Raw genomic sequence first — 19,763 nt, 5'->3', positions numbered from 1 at the left:
AACACCAAAAACTCTAGCGCTCTTTTTTCAGAGAACGGACACAGCTTCTGCTGTGCCTGTGTCTGTCTGTGTCTGCATGCACTAGAGAGAACTATCAACTTGGTGACTGGATTTACAGTTATACATCTACGAACTAAACCGTCTGGAATCTATCAATCTATCAGGAAAATAACGATTTTTCTCTTCCAAGAGAGACTCCAGGGGCGCAAGGCTCCTGTCAACTGCATCTAACTCTGCTTAATAAATCTGCTCGATCCGTTCTCACTGCCATCAGATACCGCCACACTATACACCCTCGCCTCTCCCCGGGAACTGAAAGGAGAGAGGAAGGAGAGAGGGATAGTCGAGGGAGGGGAAAGGGAAGAAGGAACGAGAGGAGACGAAATATTCTCCTCTGTCAGGATTGAGAAAGAGAGAATAACTATTCTGTACCAGGAGCTAGATTTCTCATTGGCATGGCACACACGGGCATCAACAGGCTGACTATTTAACGGACCCTCAGTGCATTACTCATGCTTCTTTCTGTAAGCAGCCTGAAGGAATAATTTAATAATAAAGAATAAACACTTTTTATTGAAGTTCTATTTTCCTGGAGGAATAGCTGAATATCCTCGCCTCCCCTTCCCTAGGTCGGACTCGGACTGAGAGGAGGGCTACTTGACTCTCTGCTTCACCTGGTGAAGAGTCCAGTAAACCGAACCAACCGACGTCCGCACACACGCAAGACCCCTGCGCATTGGGAAGCGCTGGGGCCGGATGTCGTGCAGCACGTGTTACTACCTGGTCATCAGCTCCACACACCTGAGCAACGGCCACTTCCGGCGTGTGAAGGGAGTCTTCAGGGGACCGCTCTGTCCCACTGCCTCCAGCCAATCACCGGTAATATACCTGTGTGTGTATGTGTATGTGTATGTGTGTGTGTGTGTGTGTGTGTGTGTGTGTGTGTTGTCGTGGAAATTCTAATAAATAATGAGGAGAGACAAGGTCAATCACCAATCAGGATATTACTTTATTCAAAACGTATTAATAAGGTAGTAAGTGAGGCTGTTCGACCCAACACTATTGAGTGTTGGGCCGAGAGCTCTCACATACAGACAATACAAATATATTTTATAGCAAAGATACAACCTCCCAGTCTACATGACAAACAGCAGATGTGTGGAATGGGTCAAAAGGTTAGGATTTGTATGAAATAAATGAATAATTCACAGCAGACAGTATCTGCGGTGAAGACTGTTCTCATTGTATGGAAACCAGGGTTTGGCTCCCAAGACAAGGTTCTTATCAACTATTCATAACAGATCTCGTCCCTGGTAACTTACACACACAGACACCAATTCAGTCTATGAAAATGCAGGCTCAGTCAGACCAGAGACATCTCCACTAATCATAGAATGGAATGTGACTGTTGGTTTTATCACCTAGCCATCCATAAATCAATTGTCAGCTCCAGATACCCCTATCTCGAGGAAAACCCATGTCCTTGACCACACGCCTAGACTAGCTGCAGGGAGCTGGAGTAGAAACCATCCCTTTACAAAAACACAGCATTAGTAGAACAGTATATAATTGTTAACTATTAATGTTAAACAAAGCAGGTAAACATGTTACATGTTAATTTTTCTCTCACAGTGTGTGTGTATATGTTTATGTGTAAAATGCCAAGCCTGCTAAGAGACTTTGGTGTTCAGGTGGAACCGTATTTCTCTACAGATGATTGTGCTGACAGAGTATCCTTCTTAGGGACCAGTCGAAATTTGGGCTATTGTTACCTGGAGGAAAATGGGGGAGGGTTTAGTATTTAATTTTTTTTATCCAGGGGAGGGTCATGTAATTTGTAATTGATTAAATGTCAGCATTTGTCAGCATTTTGGAATTTCCGTATTGAATTCGACTATGTGTAACTTTGGTGTACAACCCTGCTCTCTCTCTCTCATTCTCCTCGCTGAGCCCGCCTGTGTGGGCATTTAGCATTTGCCTTTCCATTGGTTGTGTTTGGCGTATCCAGAACGTGGGCGTGTAGAATATCTGGCTAATAAAATAGCATGTGTAGTGACGTCATAGGGAGCTAGCGCGCAACAGAAATGCTGTGTTCAAAACAACTGGGAAATCTGAAATCTCCGACTTCCGACTTCAGTACGCTCTCTTCCGACTTCAGACTAAGTACGGTCATCCAACTCTGAATTCAAAGTCGGAAACTATGGCATCTTTCTAAAGCTCAGACTTTCCGACCTGAAGATCACTGACGTCATGATTTGACCTCGTTTTTTTTCTGACTTCCCAGTTGTTTTCAATACATCAAAAAACTATGTGGTTTATCACAACAACAAGCATGGCATCACAAAATTAAGCAAGGAACACAGATCTTGAAAAATTATCTCCACAATAATATATGGGTTTCTTGCAGTCTCTGTCCGTGGAAGAGAGTCTAGAAAAGTTCAATGGAATTTTGGAGTTGATAGGAGATGGTTCCTCAATGTGGAAAAAAGTAAATTGATTAAATCTGGTGTTGGAGGAGTTTCTACTGAATGGGGAGGACAATAGTCCATGTGGATGGCTGGACTATCTGTATGCCTACGAGTTGTTGTTTTCAAGCTATATGTTTATCCTAGGCTGCCTGTCATTTCATCGAAATCTGATTAATAAAAAAATATTTCACTGTGTAAATTCCTTGGGTAAGCCTATAGGCTAGGCCTATTCACTGCAGTATTATTCCTAATAATTCCTCTTTAGCTCTTGGAGTCCCAGGAAAAGCTAAACTAGGCCTACAATAGCTTGTTGTACATTTATTTCAAGCATTTTATTTACTACTACAGCTTGCTCTTGCTTGCTGAATGTAAAATACAGAAACCAAAAGAACTGGGGCGTATTCATTACGCCGATTCTGTTGCAAAATATTTCTTAAACAGAAGCAAACGGAACGAAACGGGGAGGGACCTACCTGAATTTGTCCAATAGAAACTCTAGTTTTGCTCTGTTTGCTTCTGTTTGATTATAAACTGCAAACGGTTCCCGTAATGAATACGCCCCTGGCTGGCGAGAGAGAGAGAGTGTGTGCGATGGTGTGATCAAAATACACCATATGAGTAACCTGCTAATGTACCTTTCTGGACCTTGTACTCTGTCGAGAATAGACCCATAACTGATCCAAATGGTTGGCTAATCAGGCCTAGGCTGTATGGTACTCCCTGTAAATAGCTCCATTCTTGTGTATTTTATTTTATTCCTCTTGTATTACTATTTTATTTGTATTATTTTTTAACTGCATCGTTGGGAATGGTTCGTAAGCAAGCATTTCACGGTAAAGTCTACACCAGTTGTATTCTGCGCATGTGACAAATAAAAATTGATTTGATTTTATTCAGTTATTTCAGCAAGCAGCATTCAAAACAGGAAGTTTAAGCGGTTATTGTGTTGTGCTTCACTGTAATCAGAGAGCTAATATCAATACTATGCATGCCAGTCTCTCTTGGCTATAAGTAAAGGAGAGACTGACTGCATCACTTTTTGTTTTAAAATAAGAACCATTAATGTGTTAAATTCCTATTTTTTTTGCATAGTCAATTTACACACACCACTGACACACACACTTACCACACCAGCTTAATGTTCTGGTATTATGTCATGTTTAATGTTTTGTGTGGACCCCAGGAAGAGTAGCTGCTGCAATCGCAAACAGCTAATGGGCATCCTAATACAAAATACAAAATAAAATGTTTTTGCCTATATACATTTTACATTTACATTTTAGTCATTTAGCAGACGCTCTTATCCAGAGCGACTTACAGGAGCAATTAGGGTTAAGTGCCTTGCTTAAGGGCACATCGACAGATTTTTCACCTAGTCGGCTCGGGGATTAGAACCAGCGACCTTTCGGTTACTGGCACAAAGCTCTTACCCACTAAGCTACCTGCCGCCCTAATCAATTATGTTTTTAGACAATAACATTATTCTACCTAGGCTACAACAACAGTGCAATGAGGAAAGTATTCTTGTTATCAAGTGACTACACAGTTATTGTATCGGGCTGTAAACTAAAGTGATACAATAACTGTGTAGTCACTTGATAACAAGAATACTTTCCTCATTGCACTGTGTTGTTGTAGCCTAGGTAGAATAATGTTATTGTCTAAAAACATAGGCCTAATCAATAGTGGAGCTTTGCGTGCCCGACTGCTGCAGAGCGCAGCATGGAGGAACGCACAGATCTGCCAATTCATAATAAATATAAATATATTGTACTTTGACAGGTAAATATTTATACCCCTAATATTTAGCTAATGAGTGGCCCAATATCTAGCTAATATTTAGCTTCTTAGGCTACACAACTCTAGCCTCTCTCTTCCAGCTATTCCCGTGCGCAATAGGCTATAGGCTACGGACGCAAGACTCTCCTCTTCTCGTGAAATCCCAGGAAAATCTATAGGCTACAAAATCTATAGGAGATTTATCTTTAATGCTATGCCTAATAGGCTTTTCGTAGAGAGAAGCAGGCTTGCTCTTACTAATTGCTGAATGTAAAATTGGCCTAAGCCAAATGAACTGTCTGGGAAAGTTGCGGAGAGAATGCATCACTGGCCAGTGATGATAACATTGTTGCACTGATGTATTAAATGGTTGCACAGGACAGACAGTGATGAGCACAGTGAAAAAGAATATCCAAACGAATTGACATCCATTCGAAAAATGGAAATCACTTGCAAACCACTTGAGCAACGAGTCAAGCAATGACATGATGCAAAAGATGCGCAGGCTAAACAGTGTTTCATTTAAAAGCGTGTTTCTATATTATATTTTTTATTAGGCTACATGTAGCCTACATTGAAGTATTATTAGCAGTTGTCACTATGACAATGAACACACCCTGAAGCACTGAATGGTCCGTGTTACCTCCTTAATAATAGGCCTATACAGCGTCCAGTAGGATGCTTTGATCAGTCGATTGACAGGTGTAGGCCACTGTAGAACGATAAACTTTCCTCTAGTGTGGATGCTCGCCAACGTTTTATAGTTATGTATAATTTATTTATCGTCCTTGGTGTGGACTGTTCTTATTATAGCTCAGTGTTGTGAACGGCCCTTAACGCTTAAATTGGTAAATGCCGCCCTCTAGCAGATAACATGAATATGGTATGAATACAGCAGTGGTTCTCAACCACGGATTGATAAGATAGAAATCACGACTGCAACATTGATAGCCTACTAAAAAGGATTTAATATTCCCTGCTACAGTATGTGGTTTTAATTATCATTTTGGAGGGGGAGGGTTACATGTTTTTTTTTCAAACGCTCGGGGAGGGCCAGGTAAAAATATATTTTCCTCAGGGGGAGGGTCATCCATTTTCATTTCAAAGAGGTCCGATTACCTCCAGGTATCCTTCAATATAAATAACGTTCACTCCCTAACCTTTCAGAGTATCCTCCTAACCTTTCTTAGTGCTGATGTAGCCTTGGTCTCTGGATTAGACTGGCCTTTAGTCTGAGTCCACCTCTTAGTGCCCTGACTCTATCACCTTCTTCTCCATCTCTTTGTGTGTGTGTGTGTGTGTGTGTGTATGTGTGTGAAAGTGTGATATTTGGGCATGCTCCAAGGGTCTCCAGTAATTCACACATTATTTATGAGTTCTTAATGTGTGATGAGATGAACTGGCAGAGCTGACGGAGGAGAGGAGCAGCTGCTGTGTGAGTGTGTGTTTACTGTTCCTATTACCAGGCTGTCATGTTCGGTCTGATTAGACGGTGTCATGAGAGAACAGAACCACTGTCTTCTACAGCAGGGTTTCCCAAACTCGGTCCTGCATGTTTTGGGTCCTGCCCTAGCACTACACAGCTGATTAAAATAATCGAAGCTTGATGATGAGTTGGTTATTTGAATTATTTGAGTGATTTTAATCATGTGTGTGTGTGTTTGTGTGTGTGTGTGTGTGTGTGAGGTGAAGTTTAGTGAACAAACTATGCAGTGTGTGGAGTCTTGTCGTTCTTGAACAAGTCTTTAACAAAGTCTTTAACAGTTGAACCAACTTGTGAAGTGGAGTCCTGAGGCCATATCTAAGTTGTGTTTCCGTATGCACATTATTATCATCATTAGTACAGAGCTCCTGTAGCATCATCACTGGTGAGTCATTGTTACAAAGCTTACTTTCCTATACTTTCCTCATCTGAGGTCTGAGGGTCTAAGAGCAGTGGGGAAAGAGGGGGAGTGAGGAGAAAGGAAGTAAAGAGAGTAGGTGAAAGAAGAGGAGGAATTAGAGAGAGAGAGAGAGAGAGAGAGAGAGAGAGAGAGAGAGAGAGAGAGAGAGTAATTCTCCATACCCCTCAAGGCAAGGGACTCCTTACCCCTGCAGCTCTTTTTCTGCTCTCTCTCTCTCTCTCTCTCTCTCTCTCTCTCTCTCTCTCTCTCTCTCTCTCTCTCTCTCTCTCTCTCTCTCTCTCTCTCTCTCTCTCTCTCTCGCTGTTTGGAGAGGTTTGTCAGCACAACGCAGTACCCATTTTGTTCATTGCCTTAAAGTGGCCTGATGGGGTTATTTCGACTGCATTTCAACATTTAAGCTGTTTATTTTACCCTTATTTTACCAGGTAAGTTGACTGAGAACGCATTCTCATTTACATCAACAACCTGGGGAATAGTTACAGGGGAGAGGAGGGGGGATGAATGAGCCAATTGGAACCGGTGCACTATTGGATTACTATAGCAGCACACCACAATATCGGCTGCCGTCACTTATATGGCAAGGGTTCCGATATTGACTTGCCTATAGCCAGTTAGCCACCAGTGGTCCGAAAAGTGCTGTAGGAGGGCATTAGTGGTGATCAGTAGAACACTTTGTGGGGGTCAGCACGGAACCATTCTAACACTGATGTGGTGGAGCAGGATCACACACACACACACACACACACAAATGCACGCACGCACGCACACACACACACCATCAGGCCCAACCGAAAGCGTTTCAGACTGGCACCTCTTGGCACGTATAGTGCTGAATACCAAACTGCCCCTGCTAAACTTTCAGACATAAACAGTCACAGTTCTGCTGTTTCAGCCTATTGCTGGTGTGCACAAAATGTGTGTGTCTGTGTGTGCTATACTGTGCTATATAGTTACTGGTGTTTCATCTGATGTCTACAGTAGCAGTGAAATATACCTGTACATCAAAGCAGACTAGTGGAATAGATTCTGTAACTATACATCACACACACAAACACACAGACAAGAGTGCTCAAATACACACCCCTCTGATCCAAGTGTGGGGAGTAACAAAACACAGAGTAACAAAACACTTCCCTCTTCAGCTGTCAATCACACTACTGCAGAGATAGAGAGAAAGGGGTAGTGGCAGAAAAACAGATGGTTGTGTGTGTGTGTGTGTGTGTGTGTGTGTGTGTGTGTGTGTGTGTGTGTGTTTGAGAAAGAGGTATGAATGTGTGATTCTCTGACTCATTACAGATAATTAAATTTTACAGAGTTTGACGTTCAGTTCAGTCATTGTTAATATTTGATTTGCTTAGACTAATGAATTCATTACGGTTTTAATTGCATCGCCTTCGGTTGATACATGCAAGTGTAATATCAACACTGTGACCCTGCAACAGGACCACACAGGCAAGCAGGCACACACACACACACACACACGCACACACACATACACACAGGGAGTAAAAGACAGTCTGGGCACTGAAAGCTAAACTCAGACTAAAGGACAGTCTGATCCAGACACACATTCAGGCTACTCTGGTGATTGAGTGCCTATATGGAGTTGTAGTAATGAAGTCATGAACACACACACATACTAACTCTCTCTCAGGTTTCCCACCTCTCTCCCTGCGGATTAGAGGCAGCTGTTTGCCTTTATGGTCATTACTGATCTGCTCGTTTTATAATTATTAACACACACACCCAAGTGATTGGAGAATTTGATAATTACTAACCATCTGGAGCACCATTCTAGCTAATCACCTAGAAAGAGAGAGAGAGATGTGTAGAGGGAGGGAGAGATCTTAAAGGGAAATGACACCGCTGGACAGTTTTTCCAGTCCCCCTACATAATTATGAGTGATGAGAGGGTGTTTCAGACATAATTATGCACTATAGCTGTATTTTTGAATTTTCTCACGGGGAGAGTTAAACCAATGACGCCATTGGTTGATTGAGCCTGCTGTCTGATCTAAAAATGAATGGAGTCATGTTTTATAGCAATTTTTGTGGACTTTGTGTTTCGCCGATTGCACGATCATGCTAGCAGCGAGTAGATATGGTTGTCCTTGTTCAATAGAGCCATTGGACTTGTCTCAACAATATTCTTACCTGCCAGGACATTGCTGAATTTCTAGGTTGACTCATTTTCCCTGGCTTTTTAAAGATTACAGCCAACGGGAGCCCTACTTCCTTGTTCCCACCCTCAATGGGTTTTCAAAACAGGGGCGGTACTAGTTTACAGGTTCACGGGAGGTATGTTACCGTGCACTGTCTATCCAAGATTGCTAATTAATTACCTACAATGGCTGCTTCTGATGAAGAAGAGCTGAATTACGATTTGATTCTGTAATTTTCCATAGGAACATACAGCCCTATTTATTTGAGCCAGAATACACTGAAGAGGAGTTGAGACAGCAAGAAAAATAATTGCGAGACCAGCAAATAGTGGCGGCAGCCTGAACTAGCTGGACCAGGACTCGTGAGGGCAAATGACAAACAAGTAAGTTGTTTTGCTGTCAGTAGCTAGCTACTGTAACAATATCAGCTCTCTCTTTACGTGAGGCGGTGTTGTTCAGTACAGTACAATTTGGCTATCTATGTTTGCTATACCTAAAATGTACTGTAATCTAGCATTATAGCTAGCTAGCTAACTAGCCTAGCTAGCCTCAGTGCCTCTCATTAGGAAAGAAAATGGAGAAATGTTTTGATGATGATGGCAGAGAGTAAAGGAATAACTTTGGCTTCATGACTCATATTAGTCTTGGAGTAACAATACCTGTGTGTTGTAGCTAGCTGACGTGTGTCTGTGAGATGTCTGGTATTCTACACCATGCTGCTAGGAATACAGACAGTACACAACGATTGCCCATGCTTGTCTAATAGCATTTTTGTCTTCCTCTCATAGACAATACCGCTTAGATACAAAAAAGTTGATGACTCTCAAGAGGTGAAAGGTCCCATAACAACAATCTCCCCTTGTCTCAAAGTGACTCAGAACACCTCACTGCACCACCCTGTCACGATCATCGGTGAGAGAGGAGGACCAAGGCGCAGCGTTGAATGCGAACATATTTATTTATATAGTGATCACACGAACAAAACAACAAAACGAAAACGTGACGTCCCTGGTTACATACACGAACCAACACGGAACAAGAAACCACAATGAATGAATGCCTAACGGCTACCTAAGTATGACTCCCAATCAGAGACAACGAGCTACAGCCGTCTCCGATTGGGAGCCACCCTGGCCAACATAGATATACAACAACTAGAACCAACACACATGAAAACTCACACCCTGGCTCAACATATTAGAGTCCCCAGAGCCAGGGCGTGACAGTACCCCCCCCCCTAAAGGCGCGGACTCCAACCGCGCCAACCAAATACCACAGGGGAGGGACCGGGTGGGCACTCCGCCTTGGCGGCGGATCCGGCTCCGGGCATGATCCCCACTCGCTCTCTAACCCCCCAAAGTACCCCTGGTCCGGTCTGGCCCTGCTGACCGGAGCTGGACTGCACACTGGTGGAGCGGATTGCTCTAGCTCCGGCGTGAAGCAGCTGACCCGTGCTGAACCAGGCACCAGTGGAACAGGCACGGGCTGTGCCGGACTGACGACGCACACCACTGGCTTGGTGTGGGGAGCATGAACGGCCCGAGCCGGGCTGACGAAACGCACCCCTGACTTGGTGCGGGGAGCAGGAGCGGGCCGAACCGGGCTGACGAAACGCACCCCTGACTTGGTGCGGGGAGCAGGAACGGGCCGAGCCGGGCTGACGAAGCGCACCACTGACTTGGTGCGGGGAGCAGGAACGGGCCGAGCCGGGCTGACGAAGCGCACCACTTACTTGGTGCGGGGAGCAGGAACGGGCCGAGCCGGGCTGACGAAGCGCACCACTGACTTGGTGCGGGGAGCAGGAACGGGCCGAGCCGGGCTGACGAAGCGCACCCCTGACTTGGTGCGGGGAGCAGGAACGGGCCGAGCCGGGCTGATGAAGCGCACCACTGACTTGGTGCGGGGAGCAGGAACGGGCCGAGCCGGGCTGACGACGCGCACCATTGGCCTGGTACGGGGAGCAGGAACAGGCCGGACCGTACTGGGGACACACACCACTGGTCCTACGCAGGGATCTGGAATGGGCCGGACCGGACTGGTAACACACCCCAGTACCTCTCGCCGTGCCTCTACACCTTCCATCCCCTCTTCGACCAGTGGCCCCCGTAACCTGGCGGCCTCCTCTGCCAACCCGCTGGGCCGCTCTGCCGCGGTCTCCTGCTGGCCCGTCGTCCACGGCGTTAGCCCCCCCCTAAAAATTTTCTGGCCGTCTCTCCTACCCGTGGACCAGGTCTCCATGTCCCTCGCCAGCCTTTCGCCCTTCTGCTTCCATGTCAAGCCCTTCTCTTCCTCACCCGGCTTGACCCAGTCGAGGAGGCGAAGGAGATCTGCTAGAGATCTCCCTGGCGATGGCTCCTGGACACGCTGCTTGGTCCAGTCTTGGTGGTTTCTTCTGTCCCGATCGTCGGTGAGAGAGGAGGACCAAGGCGCAGCGTTGAATGCGAACATTTTTATTTATATAGTGATCACACGAACAAAACAACAAAACAAAAACGTGACGTCCCTGGTTACATACACGAACCAACACGGAACAAGAAACCACAATGAATGAATGCCTAACGGCTACCTAAGTATGACTCCCAATCAGAGACAACGAGCTACAGCCGTCTCCGATTGGGAGCCACCCTGGCCAACATAGATATACAACAACTAGAACTAACACACATGAAAACTCACACCCTGGCTCAACATACTAGAGTCCCCAGAGCCAGGGCGTGACACACCCAAACGCACCATATGCAAGTATTCCCTTGCATATGGTGTAGCATTTATTATAAGCTTTAGTAGTATATTTTTCTTCTACTGTGTATATGTCATAAATTGCCATAACTGTTCCTGCATACTGCTGTTTAAACTTACCTCAAGAATAATAAACGCCATGTCTACTTATTTGCTGTATTGACAGACTAATCTATTGTTTTATTGAAGCATGTTTACTTGCCAACAAATTAAGTTTTAAATGATACACCAACTCCCTGCATCATTTGTTTTAGCAGTAAGCTTGAAGCTAGTTTATCCAAATACATTTCAAGAATATCACAATGAATTGATCCAGAAGTTGTAGTCAACACTTTATTGGTTTCTGATGCAGCTGTAATCATTTAGTCACTTGTCAGTACACTTGTAAAAAGATTATATAGAACACCATTATATACAGTGCATTCGGAAAGTATTCAGACCCCTTGACTTTTCCCACATATTGTTACGTTACAGCCTTATTCTGAAATGGATTCATTTTTTTTCTTTCAAAAACAGGTTTTTAGACATTTTTGCAAATTTATATACAAAGAACTGAAATATCACATTTACATAAGTATTCAGACCCTTTACTCTGTACTTTGTTGAAGTACCTTTGGCAGCGTTTATAGCCTTGAGTCTTCTTGGGTATGACGCTACAAGCTTGGCACACCTGTATTTGGGGAGTTTCTCCCATTCTTCTCTGTAGAGCCTCTCAAGCTCTGTCAGGTTGGATGGGGAGCGTTGCTGCACAGCTATTTTCAGGTCTCATTAGAGATGTTAGATCGGGTTCAAGTCCGGGCTCTGGCTGGGCCACTCAAGGGCATTCAGAGACTTTTCCAGAAGCCACTTCTGTGTTGTCTTGGCTGTGTGCTTAGGGTCGTTGTCCTGTTGGATGGTGAACCTTCGCCCCAGTCTGAGGTCCTGAGCGCTCTGGAGCAGGTTTTCATCAAGGATCTCTCTGTACTTTGCTCCGTTCATCTTTCCCTCAATACTGACTAGTCTCCCAGTCCCTGCTGCTGAAAAACATCCCCACAGCATGATGCTGCCACCACCATGCTTCACCGTAGGGATGGTGCCAGGTTTCCTCCAGACGTGACTCTTGGCATTCAGACCAAAGAGTTCAATCTTGGTTTCATCAGACCAGAGAATCTTGTTTCTCATGGTCTGAGAGTCTTTAGGTGCCTTTTGGCAAACTCCAAGCGGGCTGTCATGTGCCTTTTACTGAGGAGTGGCTTCCGTCTGGCCACTCTACCATAAAGGCTTAATTGGTGGAGTGCTGCAGAGATGGTTGTCCTTCTGGAAGGTTCTCCCATCTCCACAGAGGAACTCTAGAGCTCTGTCAGAGTGACCATCGGGTTCTTGGTCACCTCCCTGACCAAGGCCCTTCTCCCCCGATTGCTCCGTTTGGCCGGGCGGCCAGCACTAGGAAGAGTCTTGGTGGTTCCAAACTTCTTCCATTTAAGAATGATGGAAGCCACTGTGTTCTTGGGGACCTTCAATACTGCAGAAATGTTTTGGTACCCTTCCCCAGATCTGTGCCTTGACACAATCCTGTCTCTGAGCTCTACGGGCAATTCCTCCCACCTCATGGCTTGGTTTTTGCTCTGACATGCACTGTCAACTGTGGGACCTTATATAGACAGGTGTGTGCCTTTCCAAATCATGTCCAATCAGTTGAATTTACCACAGGTGGACTCCAATCAAGTTGTAGAAACATCTCAAGGATGATCAATGGAAACAGGATGCACCTGAGCTCAATTTCGAGTCTCATAGCAAAGGGTCTGAATACTTATGTAAATACGTTATTTATGTTTTTTATGTTTTATAAATGTACTAAAATGTCTAAAAACCTGTTTTCGCTTTGTCATGATGGGGTATTGTATGTAGATTGCTGAGGAAAATGTTTTCTTTAATCCATTTTAGAATAAGGCTGTAACATAACAAAATGTGGAAAAGTCAAGGGGTCTGAATATTTTCCGAAGGCACTGTACATATATACAACAGCTAGCGATTTCTATACCACAATGCAGTTGTGAGCATACTAGGCATTTATATATTATATTACAACATCAGTCTAACTAAATATGGATGTTGTGTTGGTTGAATGTTCCAGGCAGGTTCCAGAATGTTCTTCAGCTGGTGAACCTCTTCTTGTGTTGGGTAATGGCAGCTGGTTTAGCAGGCTTTGGCGCTGTGGCGATGTTGGCAGGGATGTTTTGTGGAGCTGTGACTCTGGCTCCTTGTAGACAACCATCTGCTCCTTTCTGCACTCCACAGCCAGGTGGATATAGCGTCTCGTACACTTTCTTCACTACCCACTGCTTCGACCTCTTGCAGAAGATTTGTTTGTACTGCAAGTCTCCTGGAAAGATATGAAGACTGATCATGAGGATGTGTAAAACATGAAGACTGATTATGAGGATATGTAACCATACAATGAACCGTGTCCATCTGTAAACAAAAAAGGGTACAGTAGACTGGTATGTGTTTTGTTACACTCAGAGTCAATAATGGGGCATTGAGATGGGCTGTTAGCAAAGGTTTGAGGGGGGCTTGACTTGTAGACAGTCTAGTTGTGTATTGTTGTGTATGAGCACCTACAGTTGTGCCGTTGAGTAGACAAGCACTGCCAACAATAGAGTGAATAGCCTAGAAGAGTATACACGAACAGCCTGAAAGCTTTCATCCAATGGGACAACAGGCTATGTACTACTAAAGCTGGTCAGCAGCAGCAGGATTAGTCTGTACGATACACAGTAGTCAGTGATTAGCCAACATTTTACTACTTTGTTCCTATCCATACACACTCAAACATGGTATTATATCCACCCACCCTCTTCATTTCAATAGATCATGCATACTAACCTTAACCTTCACACAATCCCCACTCCCAACAGACACAAGTCAGTCACCCACACCATCTCCTCCTTACTAATACCTATTTTTCTCCAATTTAGACTTCAAGCCTTGCATGAACAATCAACTAAGCCTCCATAATACAGAGAAAACTACAGTAGAAGTTGTAGCCTACTTGTAAACACACTAACTATGACAACAAGACACAGACCATGTTTATGCCTAGCTCCTGTTTATTTATTTGCTCATCATGGAGTCATGGAAAGATTGAGTAGATTTTGGTAAGATTTTAGACGGTTCCTGGTGCTGAGCTTGATGTTGATGGGATCGGACTCTAAATAGAACACATAGCCATGTTAGCCTCTGCAGTAGTTATTAGCTAGCTAGCTAACAGTTAGCTAACATAATCTAATGAAGCTAATGTTAGCTTGCAAAGTTACAAATCACATCGCCAGATGGCAGCTGGCTAATTACATTGATATGCTTTTAAATGTCTTGCCAGCGTATTATGAAAGCTAGCTAGCTAGCTAGATTTTGGTTTGGATAAACTAATGTAGTTCACTAGCTATATAGATAGTTAACTAGGTAAAGTTAGCTACGTTACCTCAGCTTTACTTATTTTCTGCTGCGCTGCTGTTGGCTGATCGGATGCCTTCCTCTTTGAAGTAAATTGGAAAATTGATGGAATAGCATCACTTTTCAACGCTCAACGACATGGCAACCCCATCAGTTGAGTCTTCAGTTCCGTTTCGAAATCCTCTGGCTGAATGTGCTGGCTACAAACACAGACATTTGGATATTTCTCACATCAACTGGATACACCTCCAAATCGCTATGAATTCTGGACATTGTGGTTTGCTTACAACCAGGAAATGTAGCTGGCAGAAACAATCGTATTTGTGTGTAATGAGGAAATTCTAAATTCTTACTACACACATGATATGTTAATAACATATTAATGGACATATATAGAGAAATAGAGCAGCAGTGAAATGTCCCTTTAAGAAAATGCACTCACAGCCACAAATCAATATTAAATATGTTGTTAAAACATTCTTCAAGGTTTCTCTCATATGGGAGCTTTTCCCTGGTTCATCTCTGAAAACATGTTTTGTGTTGCTACTAACTTCTCTATCAGAAAACATGAAATTCTGTCCTTTTCTCGCAGTTTAGTGTTTTTCGTCATGAATCTTGTTCTGGAGGCAGCTCTGCACAGTAGTCACTAGCTGGCACAGCCACAAAGTCATAAAATCTGATTTTAAACCTAACCTTAACCACACTGCTAACCCTAATGCTTAACCCTAACCTTAAATGAAGACCTAAAAGCTCATTCTTGTTTTCGTGGATTTTTTCAACATAGCCAATTTTGACTTTGCAGCTGGCATATCCAGGACCAGACTCATGACAATAAACGTCAACCTGCCCTTTTCTCCATGAAGAAAATACCTTTCAGCTTCACACACCACATTCCTCTTTCTGTTTTTACCTCTCTTTGTTTCCTTCGTACTTTGCCCTTTGCCAACCTTTTCCTTCTCGCCTCGCCTCACCTCAACTTTTTATTTTCCCAACATGTCTTTCTTTCTCTGCCCACTACCTCTTCTCTAATCTCTCACTCCATATTGCGTTTCTCCTTTCATCGCTCTGCCCTATACATTTTTTAGCAGGTCAACTGATCAGTGGTTGGACCATCCTCTGTGCTTTAGTTGTGTGTGTGTGTGTATTTGTGTGTGTATGTGTGTGTGTGTGTGTGTGTGTGCATACGCACACCTGCACGCATTTGTGTTTGTGCCTGTGGCTCTATGTGTGTATGCAGTTGTGCATATGTTTGTGTGTGTGTGTGTGCGGTTGGCATGCAAGGGCATGTGTGTATGTGTGTAGTTTATATTAAATCAAAGTGTTTTGATTTGATTACCGTGTGTATATTTCCATGTTTAGTATAAAAGCAGGTGAGAAGAGCACTGTGCATCAATACCAACAACGACATAGAGATATACTGAACAAAAATATAAATGCAACATGCAACAATTTCAACGATTTTACTGAGTTACAGCTCATATAAGGAAATCAGTCAATTGAAATAAAGAAATGAGGCCCTAATCTATGGATTTCACATGACTGGGCAGGGGTGCAGCCATGGGTGGGCCTGGGAGGGCATAGGCCCACCCACTTGGGAGCAAGGCACACCCACTGGGGAGCCAGGCCCAGCCAATCAGAATTCGTTTTTCCCCACAAAAGGGCTTTATTACAGACATACATACTCCTCAGTTTTATCAGCTGTCCGGGTGGTTGGTCTCAGACGATCCCGCAGGTGAAGAAGCCGGATGTGGAGGTCCTGGGCTGGCCTGGTTACACCTGGTCTGCGGTTGTGAGGCCAGTTGGACGGACTGCCAAATTCTCTAAAACGACGTTGGAGGCGGCTTATGGTAGAGAAATGAACATGAAATTATCTGGCAACAGCTCTGGTGGACATTCCTATAGTCAGCATGCCAATTGCACGCTCCCTCAAAACCTGAGACATCTATGGCATTGTGTTGTGTGACAAAACTGCACATTTTAGAGTGGCCTTTTATTGTCCCCAGCACAAGGTGCGCCTGTGTAATGATCATGCTGTTAATCAGTTTCTTGATATGCCATACCTGTCAGGTGGATGGATTATCTTGGCAAAGGAGAAATACTAACAGGGATGGAAACAAATGAGTGTACAATATTTGAGAGAAATAAGCTTTTTGTGCGTGTGGACAATTTCTTGGTTCTTTTATTTCACCTCATGGGACCAACATGTTGCGTTTATATTTTTGTACAGTATATTAGAGATAGATATTACACATAGAGATATACAGTAGAGAGACAGTATGTAGACAGTAGAGATGGACAGTAGAGAAGGACAGTAGAGATGGACAGTAGAGAGACAGTAAAGAAGGACAGTAGAGATGGATAGTAGAGATGGACAGTAGAGAGACAGTAGAGATGGACAGTAGAGATGGACAGTAGAGAGACAGTAGAGATGGACAGTAGAGAAGCACAGTAGAGATAGACAGTAGAGAAGAACAGTAGAGAAGGACAGTAGAGATGGATAGTAGAGAAGGACAGTAGAGAAGGACAGTAGAGAAGGACAGTAGAGATGGACAGTAAATAAGGACAGTAGTGAAGGACAGTAGAGAAGGACAGTAGAGATGGACAGTAGATAAGGACAGTAGAGATGGACAATAGTGAAGCCCGGTAGAGAAGGACAGTAGAGATGGACAGTAAAGAAAGACAGTAGAGAAGGACAGTAGAGAAGTACAGTAGAGAGACAGTAGAGATGGACAGTAAAGAAGGACAGTAGAGATGGACAGTAGAGAAGGACAGTAGATAAGGACAGTAGAGATGGACAGTAGAGAGACAGTAAAGAAGGACAGTAGAGAAGACAGTAGAGAGACAGTAGAGATGGACAGTAAAGAAGGACAGTAGAGATGGACAGTAGAGAAGAACAGTAGATAAGGACAGTAGAGATGGACAGTAGAGAGACAGTAGAGAAGGACAGTAGAGAAGGACAGTAGAGAGACAGTAGAGAGAAGTAAAAGCAGAGATAGACAATAGAGATAAGCAGACGATTTAAGGCACTTTAACAATGAAGAGAGAGTTTGGACACAGCTCTGTATTTCCCACACCACTGCAAAGAGCCTATGGGTTGTTGTTTTGTTGTTTTGTATGCAGGCCCATTGCCCACGTTGTGTATGTGTGTGTGTATGTGTGTGTGTATGTGTGTCTTCTCTGGCTGTGAGGTATATCCCTGTCCTGCGGTGTTGGATTACTCAGAACATTAAATAGAGAATAACGGAGGGAGGAGAGGAAGGGAAACCTTCCAAAGATAAAAAAGTATGTAGGCTTTGTGTGTGTGTGTGCGTATTTTGAGTATTTATACATTTCCCATCTGACTCTTGGGAAGTAGATAAAGGGCCTCATTGCCAACATCCCGAAGTATCCCTTTAAACATTTCACAGTCTTCCATTGTATCCAAGCCCAGAGGCCAGGAGCAAGTAGCATCAACATACTTCTACTTTCCTATTTATCCTTTCTATGTGTCTGACTGTCTATTTCTCTCTCTGTCTATATCTCTGTTTTGTAACACATAGATTTTCTAGTAAGTCCATGGCGTACTAAATCTGTGCTGTATTAGAAGTTTACTGGGAAGAGAACGCTGTCAAATAGTTTAGGAAAATCCAGAACAGAGGCTTCAGATTCAAAACAGATTAAATAAATACACAAAGACAAACGGCACTGTTACTCAAACCTTATCAGTGTCCATTCACTGTAGGAAACTTCTGTGTGTGTGTGTGTCTGTGTCTCTGTGTGTGTGTGTATGTGTGTGTATGATTATGCAGTGTGTGTAGCTGTCCAGTACAGGTAATCAATGTGGCTTAATGCTTTTACAGGATCAAGTAACGTCCGTCTGCAACATGCAGGGATCTCTCGCTCTCTCACTCACACATAAACACACGCACGCACACGCACACACACACACACACACACACACACAGTATGCATATTTTAAGTTCACTTCAGTTTAGCAGCTCAAGTTAACTTACTTCTCAGGTAACGGAGAATGTGTGTGTGTGTGTAACAAAAGCGTGTGATTTATGTAGATGAGTGTCGTCGTCCGTAGAGGAGGAGAATTCCCAGGCCTGACTAGTGGCTGAATGATTCATCAGTCTGGCTGCGGCAGGCATCAATAATGGATGGCATAGCAGGTCATGCAGGATTCCGCGCCCTGTGATTAAAAGTGCCCCACTTCAGAGCTAAACGCCTCACTTCCTCTCTTCTCCTCTTCCTGCAGGGACACCTCTACACACAAACACACTCAAAAACACACACACACTCACCGCTTAACTTCCCCTTCACAGCTAATCCATCTCTACTCTTTTCATCTTAACGTCATCTCACCGTAGACACACACACAAGCTTACTGTTGCCTCATCACTACCTTTCACTTTGAAATCTGTTTCTTTACAGTAAGTTCATCACAGAGAGAAAGAGGGAGTAGGAGAAGATAGGGAGTCGAGGGGGAAGAGATGGAGATGGAGAAGAGAGGGAGAAGTGATGGAGAAGAGAGGGAGAGCTGCTGGACCTTTCCTTCCTGAGACTCTGACTCTCTCTCTCTCTCTCTCTCTCTCTCTCTCTCTCTCTCTCTCTCTCTCTCTCTCTCTCTCTCTCTCTCTCTCTCTCTCTCTCTCTCTCTCTCTCTCTCTCTCTCTCTCTCTCTCTCTCTCTCTCTCTCTCTCTCTCTCTCTCTCTCTCTCTCTCTCTCTCTCTCTCTCTCTCTCTCTCTCTCTCTCTCCTGTATGTGGGTGTTGATGTGACAGAACAAATCTGGGCCTATTAGGAAACATCACCCCTCCACCGTCTACTCCACACTATACATACTAATGCACAACTACAGAGACAGAGAAAAGAGAATGGGAGAGAGAGAGTGCGAGAATGTGTGTGTGTGTGTGCCTGCCTGTGTTCCTGTCTGCGTGCGTGCATTGAAATATGTTCCACATAATCGTGTTACTTTCCCGTAAAATGAGGATGTTTGATGGCGCAGATGGCATTTAGGCATAAAGTGGAGAGACGTAATGAACAAGAAAGACAGAGAGAAAGAGATAGAGAGGATGAAGGAATGAAGGTATAAAGGTGTTAGTGTGAGCCAGCCTGTGGAGAAGTGTAGGGGATAGAGTGTATGAGGGGATGTGTGTAGAGAGAGGTTCAGAAGGAGACCAGTCAGTTTGAGAAGCAGAGAGTTACAGTGTGATATTATTGTACAGAGGAATGTGCTGAAATACTGGATGGTGAAAGAGAGGGAAAGAGTGAAATAAGATAAAATGAGGGGGGAG

At 44.0% G+C, this 19,763-nt stretch overlaps 1 pseudogene across 1 annotated transcript in view; it reads left to right on the top strand.

Annotated features, from left to right (window-relative positions):
- The first annotated feature begins 756 nt into the window (after positions 1 to 756).
- LOC311118078 (metalloreductase STEAP4-like) overlaps positions 757 to 19,763 on the top strand; it is a 24,446-nt pseudogene continuing 5,439 nt past the window's right edge. Inside the window, exon 1 of the transcript in view lies at positions 757 to 879. The product of the transcript in view is annotated as a metalloreductase STEAP4-like (transcript). The remainder of the gene's footprint in view (positions 880 to 19,763) is intronic.

Source organism: Coregonus lavaretus (genome assembly GCF_964263955.1).
Source record: "Coregonus lavaretus genome assembly, chromosome: 3".
NCBI classification, from domain to species: domain Eukaryota; kingdom Metazoa; phylum Chordata; class Actinopteri; order Salmoniformes; family Salmonidae; genus Coregonus; species Coregonus lavaretus.
This window is presented reverse-complemented; position numbering and strand designations above follow the sequence as displayed.